Genomic DNA, 25208 nt, shown 5'->3' on the forward strand with positions numbered 1-25208 from the left:
ATCTGCCTCTTGTGTGCAAGTCCTAAAAAAAAAGGAGTGTTATATTAACTAATAACCACTTTTAGATGTCACCAGAAAGAGTCCACCCAGTTTAGCAATATTCTTTCCGAAGATTGCTTGTGTAATGTCTGAATCACAACTCTGAATCATTTTAACTGACCACCTTTTACAAACTCAGCCTGTGGCTAATTTAAGCTTCCGTGTCTTGTGCAAATGTAGAAAAGTGGATTCTTTCCGTAAAACCGTGGTCAAGTTAATCATGAGTAAACATGTCATGCAAAGGTCTATTGAGAGCCATGGTTATCCCAAAGGTGTGTTGTTGTTTTTTTTACCAAAAGGCGACTGGACTTTCTTATTTTGTTGTCTTTAAAAACGTTTCACTTCTCATCCAAGAAGCTTCTTCAGTTCTGGAGAAGAAGTGAAATGTGTTCAAAGAAAAAAAAAACAAGAAACTCTAGTTGCCTTTTGGAAAAAAAGCACCTTTGGCACATATCATGCAAACACAGTCCATAAAAGATCTTCAAATAGCTGCAAATCAACAGAGGTTCCTGGTACACCTCTCCAGAGAACGTCCGTCCAAAATTACAGGAAGGCTATATTTACAGGTTGTTGTTGTTAGTTGCGAAGTCGTGTCTGACCCATCACGACCCCATGGACAATGTTCCTCCAGGCCTTCCTGTCCTCTACCATCCTCTGGGGTCCATTTAAGCTCACGCCTACTACTTCGGTGACTCCATCCAGCCACCTCATTCTCTATCGTTCCCTGCTTCTTTTGCCCTCCATCTTTCCCAGCATGAGGCTCTTCTCCCCTGAGTCCTTCCTTCTCATTAGGTGGCCAAAGTATTGGCGTTTCATCTTCAGGATCTGGCCTTCTAAAGAGCAGTCATGGTTGATCTCCTCTAGGACTGACCGGTTTGATCACCTTGCAGTCCAAGGGACTCCCAGGAGTCTTCTCCAGCACCATAGTTCAAAGGCCTCCATTCTTTGGTGCTCAGCCTTTCTTATGGTCAAACTTTCACAGCCATCCATTGCAACTGGGAAAACCATAACTGAAAACCATATTTACAGGTAGTTCTCCATTTATGAACAGAATTGGGACAAGAATTTCCATTGCTGATATGCAATCGTAAAGCATGACACCATATGACCGCATCACTTAGTGATGACAATCCTTGTATTTCCCAGCCCTGAGCCTTGGTTATGGGTTGGATGCAAAGAATCAGGCTCCCCTATTAAGTTCCAGTTAAAATGATTTATTGCTCATGCCTATACAGGCAACAGGGATGTGGTGGCTTAGTGGCTAAGACGCTGAGCTTGTCGATCAGAAAGGTCGGCAGTTTGGCGGTTCAAATCCCTTGCACCGCATAATGGAGTGAGCTCCCATTATTTATCCCAGCTTCTGTCAATCTAGCAGTTCGAAAGCATGTTAAAAATGCAAGTAAAAAAATAGGAACCACCTTTCGTAGGAAGATAATAGTGTTTCGTGTGCCTTCGGCGTTTAGTCATGTTGGCCACATGACCATGGAGATGTCTTTGGACAGCGCTGGCTCTTCGGTTTTGAAAGGGAGATTAGCACCACCCCCTAGAGTCGGGAACAACTAGCACATATGTGCGAGGGGAACCTTTACCTTTTATATAGGTAGTTCTTGACTTACAACCAGGATCAATCCCCAAATTTCCATTGCTAAGTAAGACTGGGATGTGGTTTGCCCTGTTTTACAACTTTTCTTGCCACAATTGTTTAACAGGTCACTTCTTGCTCTTGTTAAACATGAGTAGCATGGTGGTTAAGTGAATCTGAATTTCCCATTGACTTTACTTGTCAGACGTAACCTTGAGACGCGGCAACTGTCATAATATGAACCAGTTGTCAAGCACCTGAATTTTTATCGTGTGATGGTGGGGATGGTGCAATGGTCACAAGTATGAGAGTAGTTGTGTCTCTTTTTTCAGTGCCATTATAACTTTGAATGTCCATTAAATGACTGGTAGTAAGTCAAGGAGTACCTGTACACAAGAATCTAATACTAATGGCCATGGCTAAATTGACACTAGGCAAGCGTTAATGGAATTCAAGAGGGGATGGATTTAGACCATTTATAGCAGAGGCGTCAAACTCAAGGCCCACGGGCTGGATGTGGCCCGCAGGGTGCTTAGATCTGGCCAGTGGGGCTGCCCTGGAAACAGTAAAGGACCAGCCCACAGTGCCTCTGCCAGCAAAGCGCAGCCAGGGGGACCATGCACAGAGGACTACAGGAAGGCGTTCTGGCTGAAAATGGAGCTTCGGAGCCTGTTTTTGCTGGCAGAGCACCTGGGCCACCACAGGTACCCCCTGACAGAAATGGTGTCAAGCTGGCCATGCCCACCCTGGCCATATGGACAAATGCAGAGAGGGAGGGAGGGAGAGAGAGAGAGAGAGAGGGAGGGAGGGAGGGAGGGAGGGAGGGAGGGAGAGAGGGAGAGAGAGAGTCAAACACAACCCTAATGCTGTCTTCAATGAAATCGAGTTTGACACCCCTGATTTATAGGAACGCTAATGACTCCAGGCTGATTCCTGTCTTGACTCTGCCTCCAGGTTCTGCCTGTCCTTCTGCTGTATAAGCTAAAGGACGCTCCCTCCTTGCCTATCTCTCCCCATCTCGGCCCTTTTGGATGCTCTGCACACTGCCTTATGGGATGGCAAACAACCCCCAGAACTACATAGCTATGGGGCTGTTTGCCACACTGCAACTCAGGGGCTTCTTGGAGCACTGTAGCTGCTGGCCCTGTGCAGCCACTTTCCCCAAGCCTTGCGAGGAAACTGCCATCCAAGACCTTGGGAAGAAAGCCTTGGACAAGGCTGGCAGCAGAGTTCAACTAGGATGACAGGGGCTGCAAAGCACAGGGGTTGAAGAGGCATAGATAAGGTTGAAGATCGGCACGTGGGGGGAACCGAAGTATACCTGTGGTTGTAAATGCTACCAAGCACCTGGATTTTGGTCATGTGAACCATGAGATGCTGCAACCACTGTAACTCTGGGGGCCAATTGTAAGTCCCATCATTCAGCACCACCATCCCTTTGAACAGTCCCTGAACACATGGCCATAAGTTGAAAACTGCCTGTATTCTGGAATAGAAGCAGTGACTTGGTTCGTATGTTGTGCTCAACTGGAACTTACATCACTGTTTCGGTGTTTTGCCCAAACCCAGTGTAGAGTCGGTTTAATGTCAGGGTTCTGAGTAATGGACCCATACAGTGGTGGGATTCAAATAATTTAACAACCGGTTCTCTGCCCTAATGACCAGCTGGGTAGGCGTGGCTCGGTAGTCATGTGACCGGGTGGGCGTGGCCAACTCAACGTCACTCAGATCGATGGGTGCTTCGCCTTAGCTGTGACAATGTAATAAGGGTTAAATGGAGAGGCAGTTTCTGTAAGCAGGGCAATAAAGATGAGGCTAGAAACAATGCCAGAATATGTTTCCTTCCTGCTTTCCTTACAGGATTAGCCCTGCAAAGTGGAAAAAACACAAAATGAGATTTCTTCCAACAACCGGTTCTCCTAACTGCTTAGAAAGTTAACAACCAGTTCTCCCAAATAGGTGTGAACTGGCTGAATCCCACCATTGGCATAGCAAGAAAAACTCCAAAGCAGGTAGATTCCTCAGAGAGTAGCTTTATTGGATATATCATATTGGCACAGATCCAGGGAAAACCGACTCTGAAGCTTCCCGCGGTTTTCACCTAATTAAAAGGAAAAGTTTTTCACTTTCTCAAAACAAATCAGTCACAAGGTCCAATCATGGCTCTGTCTGGTTGCCTGGTGACATTGCTCCTCCTTCCTCTGACCAGGCGTAGGAAAGTCCTTGGTTCCCAAGTATTTTATTTTGGCTACAAAGTCCCAATTATCTCAAATCCCCCCTCCCTGTCCCTCAGCTCCAGTGTGGCAACACTGAAGCTCCGAGATGGCTTTGTTCAGGTCAGCTTCAGGGTTGACACCCAGATTTGGTGGTTTTCAAACCCTCCTCCTGTCTTAGCATGGTGTGAACCTCACCAGTGGTAGCTGTTGTTTTGCTATAATTTAAACACATCCCTAAAAGGAGGGAGGGGAGTTGGAAGATAAATGTGGCTGCTCTAAACCCTGCGCTTGTTCCTCAGGCTCCACATGCCTATCTAGCCCTCGTGGCCTTTTTTTCTGCTTCAGAAATTCTGCCCAGCTACTACTAGGAAGACCCACCAGGGAAAGGGGTTACAAATGTTTGGCTCCCGTTTTGGATGTCCTCCATCCAGCTCTTTCAATTCCATCTGTTAGCATTGGGGTTGAGATTAGCTGGCTGTAAACAAGCTATTTGGCTGTATTGTATTTCTGTATCGTCATCACTTTTATTAGCCACATTACTTTTATTAGCCACCTAAAGGGTAATATGCAGAAAGGCAGGCTAGGTGTTGAAAGCTCAAAGAAAAATAAGTAAATAATATTTAGTGGGGGACAGATTATCCCAGAGGCTCTACTGTGTTTCCCTGAAAATAAGACAGGGTCTTATTCTCTTTTGACCCTCCGAAATAAGCGCTTGGGCTTATTTTCGGGGAGGTTTTATTATTTTTGAGGTGCAGGAGACCCCTTAACCTTGGCCCGTGATGACCACTTTGAATCAGCTGATTCAAAGAGGGCCGAAAGTTCCATCTCTGGCACACTCTTGCGTCGCTAGGCCTGCTGTTCTTTTTGCAGCTGCCACTAAGAGAAGGGTCGCGGTAGCTAGGGTTTGTGGGAGCACCTCCCCAAGGCTGTTCCGTGTGGATGGCAGATGCGTGTGGGGCGTGTTCTCCCCTCTTCCCCCCAGGAAATGGCAGGGACCGGCTGTGCATGCATTTAAATATTTTAGGGGAGGCCTTATTTTAGTGCATGTGCTCAAAAGCCCAATTGGGCTTATTATCCGGGAAGGTCTTATTTTGGGGAAAACAGGGTAGTTCAGGAGCTCTGAAACAGCAGGCTATGCACCTCTTTGACATTCCAAACACGCAGAGTGAGAGACAAAAGGTTTCACTTCCAAATCTCATGAGGTGTCTGTCACTCCCAAGCTCCGGAATAGCTTCCCTTGGGAGTTGTACTTATCTTTCACTCTTTCTGTCCTCAGATCAAGGATTTCTCCTTCAACCAGGCCGTGTGAGTTTTGCTCAATTCTGTTTCCTATCGTGTTTCCCCAAAAATACAACCTGTCTTGAAACTAACGCCTTGCCACATTTTTCACGTGTGCAAAAATATAAGCCCCCTGGACAATCCCCCCTCCGGCCAGGCAGAGCACCACTCACCAACCTAGGCATGTCCCGAAGGCGCCAAGCCTCTGTGTCCGGAAGACTCTTTTTCTGGAAGGCTCTCTGTCCGGCAGCCGTCCCACAACCATAGAACGCACTCCTAGAGTGGCCACTGCTGGAAGACTCAGCAGCCGAGTTTTGGAGTTTGGAAGCCGGAGAAGAAGTTATGCTCAGAGTGCGGCTGTGGCACCTGGACCAGGGCATGGTGAGACTGGGAGGCATGCTTGCTGGGGCAGAACAGGTGCTCGCGCCACCCCCTTCTCCAGCCGGGCAGAGCTCCATGCACTGACCTAGGGGGTATCCCGAATGTGCCAAGCCGCGGGAGCTAGGGAGAGGGCAGAGCTCCACGTGCCTTAGCGCCCTAGGGATATCCCCTAGGTCAGTGAATGGCACTCTGCCCAGCTGGAGAGGGGGTTTGCTGGGCAGCTGCTCGTGAGTGTGCTGCTTTGCCCCTGAGGCTGTACCCAGCTCTTTGGGAGCCAGTTCGCAAGGGAGCAACTTCCCTGCAACCTCAAAACAATAAGACCTCCCCCTATAATTAGCCCGAGGCCATATTTCGTGGGGCAAAAGAAACATGGGAAAACATGGTAGTTTGTCCCGATTAGCCAGGGAGAGGCTGTTAGTAGCCGATGTGTAGAAAAGGGGGATATTAAATTGAAATGTACACATCCCCATACAAGCAAGAGACATACAGTTGCATCCTATTAGACCTCAGGCTATTCCTCACTTTGAAGGTCACAACTTTCTGGTCCCAGGAATTAGAATCAGGAAACTGATAAACATTAATCCAGCAATTTGTGTCAGTCGAGGCCGCGGGAAAGGAGTACAGCTAGGCAAACCAGCAAATAAGACTCTGAAGCAGAGGTAGGCTCCCACCGGTTCGGACTGGTTTGGGCGAACCAGTAGTTCCAACCAGCGGGTGGGTGCCCACCTGCCCCAGTGCTATTCGATTCTAGATTGCCGTGTTTTTGAAGCCATGCACATGTGCAGAAGGTGCACACGCTCACATTTTCATTGCTGGGCAAACTGGTTGTTACATTATGTGATGCCACCTCTGCCCTGAAGCATTCATTATAGACCAGTGGTTCTTAACATGGGGCCCAGGCCCCACGGGGGGTGGGGGGTGGATTTGATTTTTAATGGGGGCAATTTGCACCTTGTTTAGACCAAGTTAATGGTCTTTTAGGCTTTCTCTGCATGAGTAGAGTTCACTTTTTAAGTAAAATAAGAATTATATGTCACGGGGGGGAGGGGGCATAAGGATTTTAGAGATGCTTAGGTGGGGCATGGCCAAAAAAAGGTTGGGAGCCACTGTTATAAACTGATGTCTGTGGAGATCCTCAATCATCCAGGTGATGGTTGCCCAAAAGTTGCCCAAAAGTCTTTTTTCAAAAGACAGCTGGACTTTTGTTTTTTTCCTTGAAGACAAACTGAAGAAGCTTCTTGCATGAGAAGCGAAACATCTTCAAGGAAAAAACAAAGTCCAGTTGCCTTTCGAAAAGGGACCTTAAAGACTGATTTGGTGATGAGCACAATTCACAGATGTGGTGATAGTTCCCTAACACTGCAGAATTAAAACAATCAGAATAGAGCTGGAAGGCACCTTGGAGGTCTTCTAGTCCGACCCCCTGCTCAAGCAGGAGGTCCCATACCATTTTAGACAGGTAGCTGTCCAGTCTTTTCTTAAAAACCTCCAGTAATAAACCATCTACAATTTCTAAAGTTCCACTGGTTAATTGTTCTCACTATTAGGAAGTTTCTCCTTAATTCCAGGTTGGTTCTCTCCTTGATTAGTTTCCACCCATTGTTTCTTGTCTTCTGGTGTTTTGGAAAATAAGTTGACTCCTCCTTCTTTGTGGCAGCCCCTCAAATACTGGAATAATTCTATCATGTCACCCCTAGTCCTTCTTTTCTCTATACTACCAATAGCACTTAGACTTGTATACCACTTCATAGTGCTTTCTACAGCCTCCTCTAAGCAGTTTACAGAGCAGCCTCTTGCCCCCAACAATCTGGGTCCTAATTTTACCCACCTCGGAAGGATGGAAGGCTGAATCAACCTTGAGCCTGGTGAGATTCGAACTGCCAAATTGCAGGCAGCCGGCAGTCAGCAGAAGTAACCTGTAATACTGCATTCTAGCCACTGCAGCTCTTACCCAATTCCTGCAACCGTTATTCATGTGTTTTTAAAGAACATGATAAGATCTGATCCAAGGGTCCCCCTTTGCCTTTTTAATTTTCCTTTTTGTTATTTAATTGGGAGAGGATATGCGGAATAAAAGATAATGCCCTTTTTACAGTCTTAAATGGAACTGCCTAGAGTTGGGGTCTCTAACCTTGGCAACTTTAAGCCTGGCAGACTTCAACTCCCAGAATTCCCCAGCCACTAAAGCAAAGCTGGCCGGGGAATTCTGGGAGTTAAAATCTACCAGGCTTAAAGTTGTCAAGATTGGAGACCCAGAGATAGCTGTACAGGTAGTCCTCCACTTACAGCCACAATGGCACCACAATTCCTGTTGCTAAGCAAGGTGATTGTTACATGAGTGGGACCCAATTTTACATCCTTTTTTGCCCAGATTGTTATGCAAATCACTGCCGTTGTTAAATGAATCATTAAGTAAACCTATTCCTACACTGACTTTGCTTGTTGGAAGCTGGTAGGTTGCCAATGACCATCACATGGCCCCGGGAAGCAACGTTCATTGTTTGTCAAATAATTTTATTAGACTTTTACAGAGGATATGCATAACAAAACCACATTAACTTAACAATCTAGAGAAACAGTAAAGTGTAAAAAGGGAAAATTGAAATGGTAGAAAGAAAAAGAAAGGGAAACACAAATGTATATAAAGAATGACATCTGACTTCTTCCAAGTGGAGAAAGAATCCTCACATTCAAAACTTAGATGATTAAGACTATAATAAATTGTCCATTTTCTTTAAGAAAGAAAAAGAAAAATGAAAAGAAAAGTTTACCACCTCCCCTTTCCCTTGTTTTAAATTTTTAAAATAATTTTAACAAGCATGTGACAAAATTTGTTTTTTTTCCCCTCCAACGGAAGCTGCAACCATTGTCAACACAATCTGGTTGCCAAGCAACAAAATTTTGATCAGGTGCCCATGGACACACCACACTGGTCGTAAGACTGGTTGTCACATTTTTTAAGGGCCATTGTAACTTTGAACAGTCACTAAACAAATAGCAGATGAGGATTATCTGTACCATCCCCTCAGGTGTATCCTAGTTTAGGTCTTTGTGTATCTTTAAACAACAAAAAGTATAATCTGAAACCGATCATCCCCGTGGACAGGCCTCAGTTCTTTTCTGCCCATGAATATTGTTTACGATGGGAATAATAATTTTATATTATTATAGTATTATAATTCCACATTCCACATTATGCTGGCTGCCCTTCACTTCAGTGGCTTCAGGGGTGAAATGCAACTGGTTCAGACCGGTTCGACCAAACCAGTAGCAAAACAAAAGCTACCGGTACAGGTGAACTGGTATTTCCAATGATCAGCTGTGACATGCGATTTATATTAGCTAGAAAGCAGGATTAACTGCTTTCTAGCTAATCTAAATCGCGTGGCACAGCGGATCCCCCCCCCCCCGTTCTACTTACCTTTGCAGGCATGCACAGAAACAGGTTCCGCCCACCGGCCCGGACGTCATCACGTCCATATTTGACGCTATGCGCATGCGCGGAAGGTCCTGTGCATGTGCGGAGCTGGGCCGTGCGAGTGGAGCGAGCTTGCACACGCACACGCTCACATTTTACCCCTGGGCCAACCAGCCATCTTCTATCCTTAAAAAAAAAAAAGGACAGCCTAAATAAGCGTGGAAATATTTAGTAGGTGCTTTTTACCCGGTCTCTAAATGGTATATTGCAAAGAAAAGATTTGTTGGACAAAAAGACAATGACTCTCTTGGGTTCCATGCACCAAAATGAATACTTGAGCCCTGCCAAGAGTGGGCTGTGTTTTGATCAATGTTTCTTTCTGTTCCCCCCCCCCCTCCCTTCTCTCTCTTTCGCTCTCTCTCTTTCCATCTCTTTCAGAGCTACTTTAGCAGCACTTTTCTCTGGAACACTTTTCAAGTTCTGTATTTAATGGAAGTCAAAAACAAAACAAAACCCCCACCACCACACACGCACACACTCACATGCACACACGTATGACAAAAAAAAACACCTCCTTTTTGTTTGTTCGCTCATTTCTCGGTTGGTTCATTTGCTTTTTTTTTTCTAAGAAAACAAAACAAAACACAAAAAAAAAGAGAAAAAGAAAGAAAAGAAGGAGGGGAAAGGAGACAGAGGCGAACACCCTCCCCCCATATCCCTTTCTTTAAAAACAAAGACGGAAAGGGGGGGGAAAGAAAATATGATGGGGGAAAAATCAATCAACTTGCTTTCTTTGATTACGGCACCGGGAAGCAGGGGGTCATTTTTTGAAGCAGACTTTCGGGAGCTCTCTCAACCTCTGCAGCCCAGCAAAAAGACAATCGGAAAACCTTGCAGATGATGCCCAAGTCAAGTGGCCGACTGGAGGCCGCCATGCCTCTCACCACCCATCCACCCGCAGCATGCAGACAAGAAACACTCCAGAAGGCAACGGACAGAAACCAAGGACAGCCAGAGGGAAGGGGACATTCATTTTTGCTTCTTCTTCTTCTTTTTTTTTTTAAAAAAAAATGGTGGGGCGGAAGGTATTGGGGAGGGAAAACTCTATGATCTCTGAACGCCAATGAAAACTCATCAAGGAAGACTGAAGATGGAGCATTCTCTTCCTTCGTCACCACTTCCTCCTTTCCCTTAAGCCTCCCTCCTTTTTTTTTCCAGATTTCTTTATTTTTTTTTCTTCCCAGTGGTTGGTTGGTTGGTTGGTTTGCCTTTTTTTTTTTTTTTTACAAAAAAGGGAAAAGAAAAAAAACTTTGTTGCTTAATTTCTTTGGGAAACCCGGAAGATTTTTACAAGTCTATGAATCAATCTCGGAGACCAACACCTTCTCCCAGTAAGTAATTTTGTGACTCCGACCCTCTTTCCTTTCCTCCATATCTTTTCCCACTCCATGGTGGGCAGGGGGTTGATTGGTCTTTTCGGGTTGGCCACTTCCCTCTGCTACCTGTTCCTTCTATCATCTCTGCTAAAAGGACTAGAAACATGTTGATAGATGCTCTCGTAGACTCTGAGAAAAACTGCAGTGAAGCACTTAAAAAAACCCGATGATGATGATGATAAATAATAATAATAATAATGATAATAATAAATAAATAAAGAATAAAAAATTGACAAAATCACCATCAGTCAAATGCAAAAAGCCGCACTGCTTGGATCTGCACGCATATTACGAAAATACGTTACGACGTCCTAGGCCCCTGGGTGAGGCCCCACTAGTAACCAATGCCAAATCCGGCGAAACAACTGGCTGCTGTGATACAATTGTTTAATAATAATAATAATAATAATAATAATATTATAATAATAATGCAGGAACTTGTTGATTGAGGCACCCGGTGCTCATAGCTTTATTACTGAAATGTTCCTTTTTGCCTTGTGCTATTGAAAAATAGTGGGACATGGTGGATCAGTGGCTAAGACACTGAGCTTGTCGATCAGAAGGTCGACAGTTCAGTGGTTCAAATCCCTAGTGCCACGTTACAGAGTGAGTTCCTGTTACTTGTCCCAACTTCTGCCAACCTAGCAGTTCGAAAGCACAAAAAAATGCAGGTAGAAAAATAGGGACCACCTTTGGTGGGAAGGTAACAGCGTTCCGTGCCCCTTCGGCATTTAGTCATGTTGGCCACATGACCACGGAGACGTCTTCGGACAGCGCTGGTTCTTCGGCTTAGAAACGGAGATGAGCAACGCCCCCTAGAGCCGGGAACGACTAGCACATATGTGCGAGGAGAATAAGCCAAAATCATCTGCTTGAATCTTCTTTAACTTGGGGCGGGCTTTTTCTTTTTTACTGTAAACTTCCTGGAAATAACCTTGAGCGTTGGGCAGCCTACAAATCCTGCAAGTAAACAACATGGAAAGAACTGAGCGGAATGTATGTATCAGAATAGCGCAGTTAATCCCACAAAAACAGAGAGGCTATGTTGCAACTCCAGATGCAACATCAAGACCGAGATCGAAGTTTCAGTAGAGCTAATTGATGCCTGTCTGGATGAGCCTCCAATTCACTGAAGATATTTCTTTGCTGCAGGGTTTATGGCTGATTGGGAAACTCCATTTTCCTTCCTCCTCAGTTGCTCTAGTTGAGGTGGCTGAAGGACCACCAGTGGTCTATCCTTTGACTCCTTCAGAACCTCCACTCGAATAGAATAGAATGAATGAGCTGGGAGAGCCCCCCCATAGGTCATCTAGTCCTGCCCCCTGCTCAGGCAGGAGAGCCTTTACCATTTCAGATAAGTGTCTGTCTAGGCTCTTCTTTAAAACCTCCAGTGGTGGAGCTCCCACGATTTCTGGAGGGAAGCTGTTCCACTGGTTAATTGTCCTCACTGTTAGGAAGTTTCTCCTCAATTCCAGGTTGCTTCTCTCTTTGATTAGTTTCCATCCATTGTTTCTTGCCCTGCCCTCTGGTGCTTTGGAAAGTAATTTGACCCCCTCTTCTTTGTGGCAGCTCCTCAAAATACTGGAGGACTGCTATCATGTCACTCTTAATTCTTCTTTTCTTTAGACTAGCTAAACCCAAATCCTGCAGCCGTTTCTTCATATGTTTTAGTCTCCAGGCCTTTGATCATCTTAGTTGCTCTTCTCTGATTTCTCCCCCCGCCCCACCCAAAGTCTCAACATCCTTTTCGTAGCAGTGTGACCAAAATTGGTTGCGGTATATGAACTTGGTCCAAGCTCATTCTCTAAAAGTGGTGATACTGGTCTTGCAGATGCTATTGATGCTGTGGAGTGACCATCCTCGTTGGCTCTTGGTCATGCTGGATGTGACTAATGGATGCTTAGCTCCAATCCTGCTGTTTCCCCAGGCTTGCTCGAGCAGCAGAACACCCCTGCGGACATATTTATACCCCTCCCAGCAAATTTATAGCGTCTTTTGTTCTTTTCCAACCTCTCTAGTCACTCTGAAATGCCTGTTCCGCTCAGCCCTGCAGACCTTGTCCTTGTTTCATTGTTTGTGCCTGCGAGTTTTCTGGCTGCACTATACCAAGGTATGCACCTGTGCCTTTAATCCTCTTGATTAGGTTGTTCCACCATGCGCACACACCTCCTCCTCCCCCTCTCCCCCCCCCATCAGAAGGCCTTTTCCTGGAATGCAGATGCCTGTCTGGATTTTGTCCCCTTTCCTCCTGTGTTTTTCAGCTTTAATCAGGATGTACTCGCAAAGCCATCAGGGGCTGGGTAATTTGGCACTAATTGCATGCCAGGTTTGTTTCTCACCGGCTTGTTCCATTTCAGAGAAAGAGCGTCTCTCTCTCTCTCTCTTTTTTTTTTTTAACAATCAATCGATAATGGATTAGCATACTGAAACAGCCATATTAAAGTCACATTAAATGCTCATTTAAATCCATTCACGGGAAGGGAGAGAGGGAGGGAGGCAGATCAGCTCGGGTACTTCTTTAATGCAGATGTACCGAGGTGGGGCCCTCCAGCTGTGTGGCACTAACACTCTGAGATAACCCACATTCCGGGGGTGGGGGTGGGAGGGAATGCAGGAAGGATGTAGTCTGCCATCCCCAAAAGCGTGAGGCCAGCCAGCGGTGCTCTAATAAGGCTTCGCTTCTGATCCCTCCTTTAAAAATATCAACATTCTGAAAGGAAAAGCAAAGAGGGAAGGATGACAAATGTTGGGGAAATTGTTTGTTATTGAATGTCGGTGCTGGGTGGGCTCGAGAGGAAATTTTTTTTTTGGTGGGGGGGTACACTGGGCCCCTGCATGGATGCGTTTTAGGCATCTTTTTCAAAAACTCCTCTTTGTCTTTAGGCATCTGTTTCAAAAACTCCTCTTTGTCAATCTCCCCTTGATCCTTATATATTAATGGGCTGGCTTTTATCCTAATTTTTACTGGTTCTTCGTGGTCTCAGCTTGGTTTTCATGCTGGAGAGACACTACGAGAAAGCACTTTGGGATTTTGGATCATGAGAAGCGGGATAGAAAGGCAATTAACTGATGAATGAACAACTTCTGGTAACCGTGACCTACTGAGTTCATGATGCTGCCTCGTTCTGAATAAGGAGATATAGTGGGTTCCGCTTGCCAAAGATTGCCTGTGTACACCCCTTCCTGAAATGCAGGGATTACAATATCCAACCACAATGCCAGGAGTGTGTGTGGGGGGTGTCTGTGTGTTCTGTTAACAGCCTTCTTCCTTTCTGGCAAAGTCTTCTCATCCTTGATTAACGATCCTTTCGTCAGATGGACCTGGCACTCCCTGCCTTTGCTAGATGTGGCTGCTGGGCTGCTGAATTCAGCCCTTGCTATCGAGTCTGGTGTGCGCTTCACCTCTCTGGCCCCAATCAGCTTTCAAGTGAACCCAGATTCTACCCCTTCCCCCTACACAAAAAAAACCCCAGAAGGAAAGGTGTTGGCACAAAGAAAATCAACTTGCCCAGGCTGTCCTTGGAGCTCACTTTGTTCTGCCAGTGCAGATTAAGCAGAGCTTCGTAGCAGCAGTGACTCTTTCAGCCTTCTCTGGAGTGCGATGGCAAGGACGAAGGACAAGAGAACTAAAGACTATCTGAATGCAAAGCATGTTTCTGTGGATGAGCAATTGCTTTTTCCCAGAATTCGGCTTCTGGAAAATTTCTTTCCCCCTGCTGTTTCCCCCCCTCCCTCCCTTTCTTTCTTTTTTTAAAGAACCAAGTTTGCACATCCCTCAAGGCTACGAAGATTGTCTGGAAGTATGTGGGCTGATTGTTGCCTGCCGAAATCTCAAAGGCCAGAGGGGAGGCTGCTGACTCAGCTTCCGTGGTGGTCACGGAGCGAGGGATTCAGTATCTTGCATAAGACTGTGGCCCCTCGTGGCAGTAAATAAGCAAATGTGCTCCTTGTTCAATTTGCATCTTCCGTCAAGGCAACAGAATTAGCAAGTCACAGAGAGGATTCAGGCCAGTTCTCCCTGGCAGGCTGGATATCTTTGCGTAGGATATCTTTTGTCTTTGGGCAAATCTGTGAGCCATTTGCCTTCTCCAGGCACATTCTGAAGTGGTGCCTTCTGGACAGGACAATACAATTTGTCTGAATCCTAAAATCAGTTGGTTCTGTCAGTTCACTGAAAATTGTTCTGTGCATGCGTGAAGAACAATTAACATTGAGCAGTGCACGTTTGGCATGCGACAGTGGTGGGATACGATCGGTACGCCCCGGTACTGGTGCCTGCTGGGAGCACCAGGTAGTGTTCCAGTAGGGTGCTCTGGAGGGCCCACCCTCCTTACCTGTATTTGAGCTCATTGGAGCCTTCAAGCATGTGCACGGAGCATACGGCGCCTGTGCGACACTCCACCGAGCAGCTGGAGTGCTGCGGGCGGTAAGTACGCATGCGCGCACTGTGCACATGCACATAGTGGATGCCCGGCCCCGTTGCAGCGTACCAGTTGCAACGGGATCCGGAACCCACCACTGGCACGCGGGTTGCAAACTGGCAGTAATGCTGATAGCAACCCACCCCTGAATCTAAGCCATCATTTGGAGGGGGGGGTTGGATCAGGATGCCATGTGGATCCAGCCAGATAATGACCCTGTATCAGTAATAAAAGTCAGGGTTCAGTATTCTGCTTAAGCGAAAAATGTAGCTTGGATTTGGCTTAATGTATTACATAAACCCATCTATTAGGGTTTGTAAAATGTATTTTATGGCTTAATATGTGGTGCAGAAACACCAGAGTGATCTATTCAACAAGCCAAAGTCAGGCAAACCATGATTCAGGGCAGTGTACAAATCTAGACAGAATGCCTTTGGTTAGCTCTGGGTGAGGAGCAAAGCAGCTAGTGGCATCCTGGGCCTGGGCAAGACAATTTCTTATTTGCTTAGTCCAACCCATATAAATGGTTACTGCCACCTGCTTTATTGACTCAAAGAGGTAAAGCATGTGCCCATAAGGGGGAGCACAATGCATGCCTTCCCAAAAGCATAAGAATTAAGGCAGTTATGAATTAAGAATTAAGGTTTCCCAACTTTAACCAATTTAAGCAATGTTGGACTTCAACTCCCACGATGTCCCAACAAGACTGGGGGTACGCTGGGAGTTGAATAGAATTCTTTATTGGCCAAGTGTGATTGGACATACAAGGAATTTGTCTTTGGTTTATATGCTCTCAGTGCATATAAGGAGAATAAAATATATTCATCATGAATCATAAGGAACAACACTTAATGATAGATAGAGGGTACAACTAAGCAATCAAATCATACTAGGAAATGATCAATATCAATCGTAAGGATACAAGCAACAAATTACAATCGTAAGTGGGAGGAGATGGGTGATAGGAACAATGAGAAGACTAATAGTAATGTAGCCTTAGTGAATAGTTTGACAGTGGTGAGGGAATTGTTTAGCGGAGTGATGGCGTTCGGGGGAAAACTGTTCTTGTGTCTAGTTGTCGGTGTGCAGTGCCCTATAGCGTTGTTTTGAGGGTAGGAGTTGAAACCATTTATGTCCAGGATGTGAGGGGTCTGTAAATAGCCCTATTTAGTCCACCTATCTTAAAATGTCCACCTATCTTAAAATGTCCACCTATCTTAAAATGTCCACCTATCTTAAAATGACTAAGGTTTGGAAACACTGGATTAGGAGAAAGCAGTACTAAGCCATAATGTGGCTTTCATGCTTGTGAATGAGTGTGCTGGGTGAACCAAGCTCCAGTAACTTGTAAGCTATACATGATGGCTCCTTACAAGGTGCAGCTATGAGTAATACAAGGCATGGTTTATGGGGGAAGTTTCCGGAGACAGTTACCTTGGTTGTATGGAGAGTTCAAAGCCAGTGGCAGAGGCTCCTGGCTCCACAGGTAGCAAGAGGCTCAGGACGAGGAAGCCAAATACAAAAGATCTAGGCATCTTGCCAAAGTATGGGAGTTGGCAGGAATCCATAAATACCGATCACAAAATCCAATCCAGAAGCCAGATTGCTGAGTTCAGTCTCAGCACATCATTCTTACTGTGGCTTCCTGGGAAAATTGCAAAATGGTATTTGACGGGCTTTATACATTGCACTAAGCCACGTTTAAAAAGGGGCTAAGACACTGAGCTTGTCAATCAGAAAGGTCGGTAGTTCAGCGGTTCGAATCCCTAGCGAGCTCCCGTTACGTGTTCCAGTTTCTGCCATTCTAGCACTTCTAAAGCATGTAAAAAAACGCAAGTAGGAAAATAGGAACCAATTTGGTGGGAACAGTGTTTATTTGTGGCTTTGGCATTTAGTCATGCCGGCCACATGACAACAGAGACGTCTTCGGACAGCGCTGGCTCTTCAGCTTTGAAACGGGAGATGAGCACCTTCCCCTAGAGACGGGAAAGACTAGCACATATGTACAAGGGAAACCATTACCTTTACTTTTACCTATACATTGCACTAAGCCACGTTCTGATTCAATGGAGTTAAATTAACCACAGTTGGCTACGATTATGCAACATGCAAAGTTGTAAGCCAAGGTTTAGGAACCACTCCCTTTTGTTTCATACAACACTAAATAGTAGAAAAGCAAACCATATTACCGTGATGGCAAAACTATGGCACGCTTGCCAGAGGTGGCCCGCAGTGCTGTGGGCCGTTGCCCCAGCTCAGCCAGCTAGTTGTCAGGTTTCTGACACACGCATGGGCACTGGCCAGCTGGTCATTGGGTTTCCAGTGCTGTGGTGCGCGCCTTTCAGTTTGGGCACTGTGCTGAAAAGGTTCGACATCATTGCCCTATAACAACAATGAAGAGTTTCCATGATCTGAGAGGCCCTTCAGATATGTCAGTGAACTGCCAGAATTCTAGCCAGCATGACTGCTGTTCAGGACACCCAGCTTGGGGTGGGGGAACCTGTTTAGCATGATAAGGAGAACCTAATTTATATAAGTTTCTCACCAACCCTTTATCCATCCCTTCTGTTGATATATCGTGAGGCAGATTGTCTGGTAAGAGAACCATATTATGGCCATGCTTTCACTGGTCTCTCTTCTATATGTAGCTCATTCATCTTGAGTGTAGTGTGAAATCACCTACCGTAGTTTTCTCGAAAATAAGACATTTGGGCTTATTATCCAGGGAGGTTTTGTTTTCAGGGAAACAGGATATCCATCAAACTGGATTTCATTGAGGGCCGCATCAGGGGGCTGGAGTGGGTGTGGCCAGCTCGATGTCACTTGTGTCAGGGGTGCTTGTGGTGGCCCGAGTACACTCCCAGGGAAAACAGGCTCCCGAGCTCCGTTTTCAGCTGCAACGGCCTCCTGCAACCCTCTGCCAGCAAAATCGGAGCTCGGGAGGGGTCTCCAGAGCTCAGTTTTTACTGGCAGAAGCACAGCAGGCCAATCCGTCACTGTTTCCAGGACAGTCCCGCAGGGCAGTTCTAAGCACCTTGCGGGCCAGATCCGGCCCCCAGGGCCTTGAATTTGACACCCCTGATCTACATCTTCTTTCCAGGCCTTGGGCCTGCCTGAGATCCAGAAAATTTCAAATGGTAGTGTGGGTAATCTAAGAGGCAAAGTTGGGGAAATGGGGCTTCCGTAGCTTCCCCAGAACATTATCAAGGCAGCCATTCCTCCCGTCGCTGCCTACTGGCATCCATTTTGATGCCACTTCTAAACCTCTTGCTCTCCAACACATACCTTTTGCAGCTCTCCCATGTTAATTAAGCTGAACAAGGCTGTCCTCCGTCACAGTCTCTATGACAACTGATCCCTCCGTTCTCCTCGTCCTTTGACTCCCTAGGACGCCTGTCACTCTGCTGCTTCTGCCTGAGGGCCTCCATCATTTTTTCACGGGAGGGTTAAGTGCTCCATGCCTCTGCATTTTTATGCCTCCCGATCCCCACGTGGGTCGGCCTCTGAAAACTACAAAGTCTGGTTTGTGGAGCCTGAAAGAAGCTCTTGTCTGCTTCTGCTTGGACTGAGAGGCCTCTGTAGTACAACAAGTGCTACGCATTGATTTCAGTCTCACAATTGCTGGGTTACCCGATAGGTTAAAACTATCAACCCTTAAATAAAATTAAACTCTGGCATCAGGGGTAGTATTCACTTACTTTCCCTACTGGTTCGCAAATGTGACCGCGTGCACGCTTGCTTTGCTCTCGCGCACCCCATCCACGCATGCGCTTAGCCTTGTGTGCATGCGGTTTGATTGCACGCGTGGCTTGCATGCATGCACGTGGCTTGGAAATGTGGCTAAAGAGGATGGCATAGAGCCAGGGTGGGTGGGTAGGCCCACCAGCGATTTCCACTACCAGTTTGGGTGAACCAGTCCAAACCGGCTGAATACCACCTCTGTCTGGCATTCACATTATATGCTATGCCCAAATAACTATCATCAACTTTGCAATTTGTTTATCTGCAAGATTTGTTGATCTTGCAGAATTTCTAACCCTCGCGGTTCTCCTCTCACAAATTCTGAGTGGCTCAAATCAATTAACCCAACAGGCATCTTCAGAGCCAGCACAAGTGATGGGCATTCTGCAGCCTGATCATGCATTGGACTTTTAATAAATGATCAGTCTTCCTGTTTAAGTAATGTAACCAACTGGACTTCAGATGGTATTCTAGTACTCTGGTCAGGGTGGACTTCAAAAATTGCAGCAACGGGGTTCGTTGCTCCTTTGCTGGGAGGGCATGGCCATGGTGGGTGTGGCCTAGTCAACCTCCTGCACCACAGTGAGTTGGGGGGGGGCAATGTTCTTGCCCTCCCCAGACTCCAGAGGCTTTTCTCGAGCCTCTGCGAGGGCAAAAACTGCTTCCCCCGGGCTCTGGAGGTCTTCCCGAGGCCAGAAACAGGCCCCTTTCTGGAGTTCCGAAACCTCCAGTAGGCCTATTTTCCCCCTCCCTGGGCCTCCGCATGGGCCCTGCATTTACCTGGCATGATGAGTGGGCCACATGGAGACTCCAGGGAGGGGTGGGCATGGCAATCCAGGGGTGGCAATTGGGGGTTTGCCGAACTGGGCAGAATCCTACCTAACCTCCCAGCAACCCACCCCTGATTCTGGTCCACCCAGAAAATACCTCCCTAAAGTCTCTTGCTTCTCCAATGTCCCAAGGAAAGGGATTTAAACCACCACTGACCAGGTGGCACAGGCTCTGTTTACAGAAAGTGGAGCTGTGGGTAGCCTGAACCCAAACTTCATAAGTCACAACCAGCATTTCGAGCCAAGGTGGCGCAGTGGTTAAATGCAGCACTGCAGGCTACTGCTAGATCAGCAGGTCAGCGGTTCAAATCTCACCGGCTCAGGGTTGACTCAGCCTTCCATCCTTCCGAGGTGGGTAAAATGAGGACCCAGATTGTTGGGGGCAATATGCTGACTCTCTGTAAACCGCTTAGAGAGGCCTGAAAGGCCTATGAAGCGGTATATAAGTCTACTGCTATTTCAGTTGTATCCAGAATCACACTGGCCACTAATGCAGCTGTACTGATGCTAAAATGGACTGCAGTCTATACAGCAGCTAAATGTAATCTTCAAGGGCCTCCTAAGCAGAGTCCATTGTAGTCATCCAACTTTGAGGTAATAGCAGCAGAAGTGACTCCTATTCTCAAAAAGAGAGACTTGGTTTCTATAACAGGTTGGAACTACAGGTAATCTTCAACTTACAACCACAAATAAACAAAATTTATGTTGCTAAGGGAGTTTTTAAGTGAGTTTTGCCCCATTTTATGACTCTTTTTTTGCCATATTTGTTAAGTGAATCACTGCAGTCATTAAATTAGTAACACGGTTGTTAAGTGAATCTCATTTTTCCCCATTGACTTTGCTTGTCAGTGGGACACAAAAGGGATCACATGATTCCGGGACACTGTAATTGTCATCAATATGTAAATTACGTGACTATGAAGACGCTAAATGTGAATGTCAACAATGATCATAAGTCACTTTTTTCAGTGCCGTTGTAACTTCAAACGGTCACTAAGCAAACAGGTGTAAGTCGAGGACTACCTGTACAAACTACAAAACCATGGTTGTCCCAAAGGTGCTTTTTCAAGAGGCAACTGGAGTTTCTGGTTTTTCTTTGAAAATGTTCTTATCCAAGAAACTTCTAACCATGGTTTAGCCTAATCTAGTATGTTGTAGAAGGGACCCAGTGGCTCAATGGCTAAGACGCTGACCTTGTCGATCAGAAAGGTTCAAGTCCCTAGCACCATGTAAGGGAATGAGCTCCCGTTACTTGTCCCAGCTTCTGCCAACCTAGCAGTTCGAAAGCATGTAAACATGCAAGTAGAAAAATAGGAACCACCTTTGGTGGGAAGCAGGGGTGGGTTTCCATTTTTTTTACTACTGCTTGGCTCATGCGCGTGCGCAATGCTTCTGCACATGCGCGGAAGCATCCGGGTGGGTAGGCAGAGCCTCCCGCTACTATCAGTTTGTCCGAGCCAGGCCGATCCAGGAGCAACCCACCTCTGGTGGGAAAGTACTTCACAGTTATCATCATCACATGATGAGCTGTGGTGGCACAGTGGTTAGAATGCAGTATTGCAGTCTGCTCACCGCCAGGAGTTTGATTCTGACTGGCTCAAAGTTGACTCAGTCTTCCATCTTTCTGAGGTCAGTAAAATGAGGACCCAGATTATGGGGGGGGGCAGTATGCTGACTCTGTAAACTGCTTAGAGCGGGCTATAAAGCACTATGAAGCAGTATATAACTTTTAAGTGCTATTGCTATCACCCCAAACCCAATTGGGGCTGGCCTCAGGGAACTGGGTTTAGCCACAGGGTGCCCTAATTTGTCCTTCCTCTGGCCTTAAGTTTTTCTTCTAGACCAGAAGGATTCCCCCATTTCACGGTCCATGCAGAGTTGATCAAGTCTATTGTCTTCAGTGCATTTTAGGGCCATGCAAAATTTCAATTTGGGGATTTCGTTTGAACCTACTGTGATCAATCATCTGAACGGAATTGACTTTCCAAATCAGACTGGAAAGTTAAAATGACCTGGAGGCCTCTGAATCACTCAGATACTGCAGAAAAGCTTTTGTGCATGTGAAAAAGAAACTCTCCCTCCCTCTCGTATCGATTGTGAATATTGAGCCAGTTTGATTTTGCAAGTCATATCGATGGGGAATATTGAGCCCAGCTTGATTTTTCAAGTTGATTTGGACTTAAATTAATCCATGTACCTCCCTTTACCATTTATAGACAGAGGAGTGCACTTCAACGCTTATAGGTAAAACTTCAGAAGGCATTGAGAGTCGTTGTTGTTAGTTGCAAAGTTGTGTCGTGACCCCATGGACAACATTCCTCCAGGACTTCCTGTCCTTTACTATCCTCTGGAATCCATTTACGCTCGCACCAACTGCTTTGGTGACTCCATTCAGCCACCTCATTATCTGTCGACCCTTTTTTCTTTCGCCCTCCATCATTCCCAGCATGAGGCTCTTCTCGAGTGAGTCCTTCCTTCTCATTAGGTGGCCAAAGCATTTGAGTTTCATCTTCAGGATCTGGCCTTCTACAGAGCAGTCAGGGTTGATCTCTTCTAGGACTGACCGTTTTGATCGCCTTGCAGTCCAAGGGACTCGCAGGAGTCTTCTCCAGCACCAGAGTTCAAAGGCCTCCATTCTTTGGCGCTCAGCCTTCCTTCTGGTCCAGCCTTCACAGCCATCCATTGCAACTGGGAAAACCATAGCCTTGACTGTATGCACTTTTGTTGTTAGGGTGAGGTTTCTGCTTTTTAGTCTGCTGTCTACATTTGCCCTAGCTTTCCTCCCCAGGAAAGAACAATGAGAGTCATTGTTCCAGGCTATTTTGCTTCAACCCAACACTATCCAATTGCTAGTTGAGGTCTAACCCCTTGGAGAAGGTTGTCTTAGATCAGCAACCTAACCACCTTACTCCACCTCAACCAATTTGGCAGTCAGCAAGCTACACTGCAGATGTACACGTGGAAGGCATATAAAGCCAAGCACATAAGACAAGCCGATAAGCCTTGTGAATTAGCCCAGCATCATGAGTTGCAGAACTTCTAATGCAGTATTTCTCAACCTCGGTGACTTTAAGTCTTGTGGACTTCAACTCCCAGAATCCCCCAGCCAGCTGTGCTGGCTGGGGGATTCTGGAAGTTGAAGTCCACAGGACTTAAAGTCGCCAAGGTTGAGAAACACTGTTCTAATGCAAAGGTATCCAACCTTGGCGACTTTAAAGTCTATGCACTCAGAGTTCCTCAGCCAGGGAGATGCTAGCCCTGTCTGAATCAGATTAGGGCTAGGAAAAGCCTCTGTGTAAAATGTTGGAGAACTGTGACTAAGTAGGAACACCAGGAATAACCGTGCCGATACCAAGATTTTGAGCCATAGATAGGAGGAACACAGGCTGCAGGCAGTGTACTCTAGAGCAGTGTTTCTCAGCTTCTTTAAGACGTGTGGACTTCGACTCCCAGAAAGAAGCATGGCTGTTTGGGGAATTCTGGGAGTTGAAGTCCACACGTCTTAAAGCAACTGAGGTTGAGAAACACTGCTCTAGAGTAAGGGTCAGCAACCTTAAGCATTCAGAGCCACAAAGGTCCTAAACGGAAGCCCCCCCTTCAATTCTGGAAGTCCAGCTCCCCCATCATACAAGTCTCCTCCTAGTACGGCGTCCTTTTTCTTCTCCTGACCGGAAGTCCGGTTCCACCACCATAGAGTCTCCTCCTAGCGTGGCATCCTTTTTCCTCTACCTGTCCTAACCGAAAGCCCTATCAATTGTGGAGCCGACCGGCCACAGGGAGCCGCAGCAGAAGGATGAAAAAGCCACATGCGGCTCCAGAGCCACGGGTTGCTGATCCCTGCTCTGGAGAGTGTTTCTCAACCTTGGCCACTTGAAGACGTGGGTGAACTCCTCGCTGGGGAGTGCTGGGAGTCAGAAGTCCACACATCTTCAGTTGACCAAAGTTGAGAAGCTTTGCTCTTTTGAGATCATCTTTTGATTGCCCACCGTTGTTTATGAGATGAACAGCCATACAAATGCTTTAAACTAAGTAAATAAATCCAAAGCCAGTTTGCATTTCAACGCTAATTTGAAAAAGGACATTTCTGTTATTTTCCACGATCTGTGTCCCTTATTTGCATTATCCAGTTGTGGTTCTTCTCCCTTAGGCTGATCTCCAGCTACTACCCACCTGCCTCCACTTTGCATGTAGTAAACTTTCTTTTTTCTGTTCTCAGTTTCTGTTACCCAAAGGAAGAAGATCCCTGTCTTCTCACCACCCTTGTTATAAGCATGCAACACACCGGCTCCTTGTGACCTGTTACTTTGTTGGAATGGGATGGGAGACGAGAGATCTACCAGCGAAGATCACCACCACCACCGACCAAGAGATTCCAGCAAGTCCATGGAAGACTTGCATCGCCTTTTGGGGCACTCTCCCCACACTACTCTCTGTGTGGCCCCCGCTCCTCTGTTACTGCTCCTCTCTGCCCCCTTAGTGCCAGATGGATCTGACTGGGAGAAGCTCGCAAGCATGTCTTCTCCATCGGAAGGAAGGAGGGAGGGAGGGTTGAGGGAAACGGGCCTTTTCTATCTGCACAAAACCAGCAATTGTAAATACTTTTCAAAAATGTAAAAAAGAAAAGAAAAATTACAAAAGAGCAAACACCACCAAGATGTATCCTCCCATTCATACACACACGCACACACACATACATTCAAAATCTGAAATGTTTTGAAGACAAATAATAATAATAATAATAATAATGGAGAAGAAGAAGGAAAAAAAAAAAAAGGCGGCCAGAGAGTCAAAGCAGGAGAGAAGCTAATTGTGTCGGATATGCACTGAGAAATCTTATTTGCAGATTGACAAAAAAAAAAAAGTAACAAGAACCTATTTATTGTATATAATGTTTTATTATAAATCGTGAATTGTATATTGCATCTGTACATCTGCTGTGGTTTTGTGATGTGCAAATTTCAGCATGGGTTTCTCATTGAGGTTTTCAGTTCCTTTTTCTATTGTTTTGGGGGGGGGAGTTTTGAGGAAAAACAAATATTTTGTTTTGGGTTGTTTTTGTTTTGTTTTGGCAGGACACACCCAAAGACCCAAGTTTGTATTAAAAAAAAAACTAGGGAAAAAAAATAGACAAGCTAATAAATACACCCTTTCTTTGAGGAAGGGGAGGGGGGAGAGGGAGGGAAGGGAGCGAAGTTTTCTGAGTTCTCATTGGCCACCTGGAAGCCCAAATGAGTATCAAGTATTCCTTCCTCCGCGTGCGCCCTTTTATGCCAGTGCTGAGCTCAGGGTGTGTGCGTGTGCGCATGCGTGCGACTCTCCCCCTTTCTCCCCCTCCCCCTTCTCCCCACCCGCCTTTTGTCCTGCTCTCTAAATTCCCTCCTTTTCCTGTTTTGGAAAAAAAAAAAAACTTCCGTACAGCTTTGTGGATCGTGCAGAAAAAAAAAAGAAAAGAAAAAAAATATCACCCCATCCTGTGTTTTGTCCATTTGTGCATCTAAATATACCAGCCCTTGGTAGTTGCTTGGAGACGAACAGACTCCAAACCCTCCGGATTGGCACCTCTGAGCCGCCGCCGCCGCCGCCGCCGCTGCTGCTTGCTTGATTGATTCCTCTCCCTGGCCAAAAAAATCGTCTTCGTCCACCGCCCGAATTCCCCCCCTCCCAACCACTACTCCTCTTCCCCCCCCCACCTCCTCCTTCTTTTACTGCTCCCTCTCCCGCACCCCAATTGGTCTTTTTGTGTATTTAGGAAGGAATTTTTAATAGACACTTTTTTATATTAAAAGAAACCTATATATTGAGTGACGAGGTTGCCTCGTGTGCTTCTGTTGGCCGTTGGAATGGATGCTGCTTGGGGTGGGCGGGG

At 46.2% G+C, this 25208-nt stretch overlaps 1 protein-coding gene across 3 annotated transcripts in view; it reads left to right on the forward strand.

Moving 5' to 3' along the window:
• AHDC1 (AT-hook DNA binding motif containing 1) overlaps positions 1-25150 on the forward strand; it is a 280849-nt gene extending 255699 nt beyond the window's left edge. For 2 of the 3 annotated variants that reach the window (XM_032227379.1, XM_032227382.1), the window contains exon 6: positions 9353-10030. The gene's annotated coding sequence lies outside the window, so the exon portion shown is untranslated. Of the gene's footprint in view, positions 1-9352; positions 10031-23558 lie in introns of those variants that run through there. The other variant, XM_032227381.1, reaches the window with a different exon arrangement.
• Positions 25151-25208: the final 58 nt, after the last annotated feature.

This window comes from Thamnophis elegans, chromosome 12 (genome assembly GCF_009769535.1).
Source record: "Thamnophis elegans isolate rThaEle1 chromosome 12, rThaEle1.pri, whole genome shotgun sequence".
Classification (NCBI taxonomy): domain Eukaryota; kingdom Metazoa; phylum Chordata; class Lepidosauria; order Squamata; family Colubridae; genus Thamnophis; species Thamnophis elegans.